The sequence below is a fragment of the Seriola lalandi genome, unplaced genomic scaffold (genome assembly GCF_002814215.2).
Source record: "Seriola lalandi dorsalis isolate HSWRI2012SDOR001 ecotype SW California unplaced genomic scaffold, Sedor1 jcf7180002054965, whole genome shotgun sequence".
In the NCBI taxonomy this organism is placed as follows: domain Eukaryota; kingdom Metazoa; phylum Chordata; class Actinopteri; order Carangiformes; family Carangidae; genus Seriola; species Seriola lalandi.
In genome coordinates this window covers 196,330-202,276 of record NW_019525516.1, presented here as the reverse complement: position 1 = coordinate 202,276, position 5,947 = coordinate 196,330, and the positions used below count along the sequence as shown (strand labels likewise).

The 5,947-nt window shown below is 41.3% G+C and overlaps 1 protein-coding gene across 1 annotated transcript in view; it reads left to right on the top strand.

Annotated features, from left to right (window-relative positions):
• Positions 1-5,947, top strand: part of cpped1 (calcineurin-like phosphoesterase domain containing 1) — a 138,712-nt gene continuing 132,765 nt past the window's right edge. Inside the window, exon 1 of the mRNA XM_087170868.1 lies at positions 1-416. The gene's annotated coding sequence lies outside the window, so the exon portion shown is untranslated. The remainder of the gene's footprint in view (positions 417-5,947) is intronic.

The following is a 5,947-nucleotide window of genomic DNA, read 5'->3' as shown; positions in this document are numbered from 1 at the left end:
AAAATACTTCTAAAGAACCAGCACAAATATTATCTTGCAGATAGAAACCGTGTGTATCTCGCGGTTCAGTAACTCGTTTTTTCCGGGAAGTTTCAAAGCGGAAGTGCAGCCAGGTTAACAGCGTCTGTTGTTTTCCCACTAACTTTGTAAGAAGTGTAACTCGGATTGTAAAACGTGAACGTTTAAGCTAGCAACGTCGTGAGGGGCAGTCAGCTGTACACGCCAGCCGAATGTTTTCGCCGTGGACTGGAGGAAACGAGGACGCCGTTGTGAGCACCGCGTTGATTAGCATCTTTTGCTAATGCTCGCGAGGACAGACTCGGCCACTGGACCTGCTTCAGGACACAAGACATCTACCTGTGCGCCTCACCTGCTACTGCGTCATCTACCTGCTCGTGGACTCTTCTGAACTGCGCGTGAGTAACTGACTGTGTCATCAGCTTGTTAAGGATTTGTTTCTTCATATGTGAACTAACTTATGGGACCCAATGGTTAGAAATCCAAGCCCGTGGTAATTATTTGAACTATTCTTAAGAATGAACTGAATAACCAAAAAAAAACAACAACTATTTGATCAAGACTTTTCTATAGTGGTGAATAAAACAAGGAAAGTGTTAATTTTGAAGTGTAAATATTTTTGTTTAATCATTATTTTTCACAAGGTCAATTTAAGTTGAAAGTGTACTTACCTTGTGTTTAATTGTACTGGTATGGTTTTTATTTATTACGTTCTAGCCTGTAATAATAACAACTACTGGTACAGGGCGGTTTAGCAAATTCAACACCAAACATACTGAGGATCCTGTTCATACAACCCTAACTCTTTGAAATAGTAGCCTTGTTTAATATTTTATATCCAGTGGCGAGGAGCGGTTACACCTGTATATTAACTCTTAACTGTTTTTGAAGTTAGTGTAGAGGAAAATTCACAGTCTTGACATTTTATTGTAAAACAGGAAATGCAAATTTATTTTTTTTCTTTTCTGGGGTGTTCCTGCAGCTGTTTCACCAGCTGTTTGTGCAGTTGCATTATGGGAAAACAGACCTTTTTTGCACAGCAGGAAAAGCACAGGAGGAATTAATAACGTTATCGACAACCTCGTTCAATGAAGTGTCCCAATAAACCAGTGAGCCTGCATGAGCAATATCAGGACCCCCTCTGGGTGGAAAGCAGCCATCTTTAATACACCTGTGCTTTTCATGACATGTCAAATATCGGTGGTGGAAAAGCTAAAGAGCTCTAGCGTACATCAACAGCACACTCAAATTCAAGGGTTTTTTAATCTGCACACTTATTGTGTAGTATACTTTATTTTGACACTTTTCAAGTGTGAACACACTGCCTACTCAAAAACTGCTTACAGATAGGTTGTAGTATTAGTATCAGTAGGACCTGGGACTATTTGGCTTATTATTATTTGGGGCACTTGAGCAGAGCCATTGTTAGTGTTCAGTTTCCTACAATGACAGCTCAAAATGTTTGCACTGGAAATGACTTGTGGAAATGCACAAATAAAATGAAGGAGCTACTCACAGCTGCACAACATTGAAACATACTGTGGATGATGGTGGTAAACTAGTTGTGAAGTGAAGTTGAATCGGCCGTTTGACTGATGCCTGTAGTTACACATGTTGCATAATTTTCAGTTCAGGACAAAACTGGAAGGTGGAATTCATTTCTTGTATAGTATTCTAACATTATACAGTTAGTATGGGATTTGGACACAGCACAAAATGTTTGGTGTGAAAAAAACATCTTATATAATAAAAGCACAAAATGTGAGCTGTGGAAAATTGTATGCTCATCCAGCGGTGTGTCAGCCTTGACATGAGGATTTACAGGAGAATTGGAAAAAAAGAAAATTGTGTCCTAAATAATCAGATCATTGGTAGAAATAATTGCCTTTTGAACAAAAGTGTATTATTGTAGATATGGTGGAAGTGTCCAACAAAATAACTCAAGGTATCAAGGTTGAGAACATCTTGAAAGCAGCCGACATCTGCTGCATGTTTCACAAGTGGAAGTTTTTCCCTCCACACCAAATCACTGATCACTGAATGCTAAGTGTGTGTTTTCTGAAGGTGTGTATATGCACAGGCGGCGTCTTTAATGCAAGCAAGTTACAGATTTTTCATCGGGAAGAACATTCATGGCAGAAGTTTTCCAAACTACTTAGTCATGAGTGGAATCCTTGTGATTTAGCGCCATGAGAGATGGCATGCTAAGCTGTTAAATATCACACTCTTAATACTGTAGATTCCCTCCTCGCCTACACAAGGCTTCCCTCACATGCTGCAAGTGCTGCTGCTTTGTTGGAAGAAGGTGTGTGTGTGTGTGTGTTAGTGTGTGTTTGCATTCACTTTGTTGCTGTTTTGAATTTAATTGTCTGTGCATGACTGCCAGCGTGAGACTTTTATTGTGTGCTCATGTGCACAAATGGCACTTGTGTGTGTATGTGTGTGTGTGTGTGTGTGTGTGTCGCGTGTGCTAATTACCTTTATTTCTCAGCAACAGTGGCGACTGCTGCTATTTCAGAGAAGTGCAACATCACACCATCTGAGGTCGGCCAGGCTGTTTGCCTTGTTTTCACAGGTTATCTGCACATTTTTTTTCCCTTTCAGTATTTCAATACAGCGTTATCACAGCTGACAATCGGCTGTTCTGTTCCATTTTTAACGGGTCTGTGACTGGTTTTTGTAAAACAGGTGGCATTTTCACAGAGACAGGCGACAGCACATCTAGCATCCTTTTAATACATCAGAATGTCAGTTTATATCCCTGAGCACTCGTATACTTTCAGAAACCTCTATTTGCAAATCTTTACAAAATTGTGTTTGTTTTTTTTTTTTTATTTAGTTCATGAGACTATTTATCCCACACTGGCATTTCCTACAACACCAACTACTCATACTCCTTTGTTAAGCAGCTAAAAATGCAAATGGCAATCTGGGGGATTTGGGAGCTGCTCAAAAAAAAGTTTAATTCAAAAATAGATCATAGTCCAGAAAGTTGGAAATCTCAGTTCTTAGTGAAGCAATTATTGAGCCATTTGTATTGACATTCAACGCTGTTAAACCCCCAAACTGATTTTCTGAAAGTACAGTAGCTCCAGCTGTGACTCTTGTTAACAGCAACCTTGAATGTGAGTGTACACAGCACACTGGTGTATCAGAAGTACTTTAGCTCTGTCTGGGGCTGTTCGTTTTGCCAACCTCTCAAATTACATAACCATGTAGTGCTCCATAAAACCTCCCAGACTCCCAACAGGGCTGTTGTTGGATGTTGTTGTGTGGCAATCCGCTTTTTGTGTCCGTCTATGCGTGGAGGCTGAGGGAGCTCGTGTTGGTATGGTTCATTATTTATGTTTGTGTATATGAGAGAAAAAAATGGAGAGGAAGTGAAGGAGACAGTTTGGGGGGGGGAAGACAAAACTTTGGGGACAGACAGTGAGACTGAAGGAGACAGAATGGAAACAAGAGGAGAGATTATGTTTGCCTTCTTTGCAGCGAGTCTGGCAACCTCTACTCCTCTGTTCACTTGTGCTTTTTGTTGTGGGAGTAATTACATGTGGCCCGGGGCAGAGGGTGTCTCCACTTTGTCTGATCTGGATGACAGCCACCGCTCCACCTACAGCTGGAACAGGACGTCTGTGCTGGGGATTAAACGGAGGATAAAATGAACAGCCAGTCTAAAACAATTCATATGCGGTCGCCGTGTGCGCCGGGGCAGATCTGTCAACCAGGACGAAGTTGTAAACCAGTTAGACACTTGTCCCTTGATGCTCAGTAGAGATGGAGAGTAACAGTCTGGTGTTTTACTGCAGGATTATTTGTGTTTCTGGTTTGGCTCACTTCCCAAGAGGACGCCACTGAGGTCAAAATAAATCCACAGAAAAGTTGGACTTGTAGATATGTGTAGATATATGGAGTCATTTTCCTTTTGCTTATTAACTTTTTCTTTATTCAATGGAGAAAAATACAGAGCAAGTCTCTTTGGAGAAAAGCATCTACCAAATTAATGTGAAAAAGATGTGAAAGAGAGTTCATAGAAAAGATGAGGAGGACAATGAGAATCCACATAATTGAATCGTGCAACACCAACCAATCTTTGCTTTTAATAAGATTTAAAAGGAATCATTGAAGCACTGAGTTTATTCACTTTTCCAATAGATAAAAAAGAACAAAACAAAACAAATGTGGGCAGACCGCAGCAGCTAATTCAACTAGAATAAGACAAACTAATAAAATGAGGGGAAAAAGGGACACAAAGTACAAGCTGGGGAGATGCTGGCAACTTATTATTACTCAAAAGAACTTTCTCACATTAAATGGAGAAAAGTATCTGCCTCATTTTTATTCTTCCAACAGTAATTATCACTGAGTCCCACATTTTGAAGTCTAACTGGTGTATGATAGTGTGTGTGTATAACTTTGAAGTGTGTAAATTGGCCCACTGAACTGAGATCTCTTCCCTTTGTGTCGCCCCTTTTCCACTGGTTAAAAAACCCGCTAAGTCCCGCTAACATCGGGCTTTTGTCGGCAGTGGGAAAGGATTCAATCGGCATTTACACCCGGGTCAAATGACTCTGCAGTAGATGCTTAGACACAGACACTGTAAACACACCTGTCACCTGTCCAGCAAGGTGTTGCTAAACCGGAAAGAGTGATCTGCACCCTAGAAAGCTGCCTGCTTTCCTCCCTTACCACTCCCAGCTTTTACTTTCTGCCTGGGCACAGACTACAATGAGGTAAAATCAAGTCATGTATCGCCGCAGATCTGTGTCTCTATGACACTGACATTCTATCAAGTTTTAGGTTTGAAATAACAATCAACCTGCTTTTAGCTCCATTTTGGTCCCCTCCAACCCCTAAAGGAAATATCTTACTCTTCAGCTGCTGAATGCTCCACTGTGTTCATCAGCTGTTGTTGCTAACATTTTTATTAGCTGTTTGTTGCTGGGCAGGTTTCTGGCTGAAAAACTAAGCGGTGAGCTGAAGGATCATGCACAGCTCCACAGAGCTGCGGGGAACTGCAGAGATGTGTGATATTATCCTCTGAGTTCATCATTATGTAGCGTAGTCATGTGATCCACTGTTAGAGCTGTACCATTGATATGCACCTGTAGAGCAATGACCTCCACTGAGTTAATGACTTTTCTGTGATGTCGCTCTCTCCGCGAGTTCAGTTTTGGCAGCAGTGAGTGTGGGACATGCACTTTGCCTCAAAGAGTGTTGAGCTACTGCAGACCCACAAGAAAAAAGGTATGTGGATTTGTTACTTGAGATCTAAAAGGATTAAAGACGACCGTTGACCTGGCCTTAAGGAAGTTACTGTGAGCTGTTTGCTCCAGAAACCACAGTGGGGAAAAGTGTTGAGCAAACTTACAGCGGCCTACCTGGGTGGAGGTCAGCAAATGAATTTAAAATGTCCAGATAAATAGTGACTGTGCTGCAGTGCTGGAGGACCAGAAACAAAAATCAGCGGTCAGGCTCCAATCTGTCAATCAGCTGTGAAGATCTGTGAGGTCGATGCATGAAGCGATTTCTTCCTCTTTCTTATCAAATAAAGAAAAAATTGTTTTATTGAGCAGCTGCTGGATATTGATTTTATAGGCCAAAACAGCAGCCCCCCCCCCCCCAGTCGCCATGACGCCTTTCACCATGACATGCAGTGTTAACCAGGAAAAAAAATAGTAAAGCCAGAAATTAAAGCAAATCAGCTTTTGATTAATTTGGAAATCTATAATTACATCAGATTTGTTTCTGGTGATTGACATGCTCTTGTGTGTTTGTTCCATTTCCATCTGTGTGTGTGTGTGTGTGTGTGTGTGTGTGTGTGTGTGTGTGTGTGTGTGTGTGTGTGTGTGTGTGTGTGTGTGTGTGTGTGTGTGTGTGTGTGTGTGTGTGTGTGTATATAAAGTCAACAGTGCATTAGAGAAGTTATGCA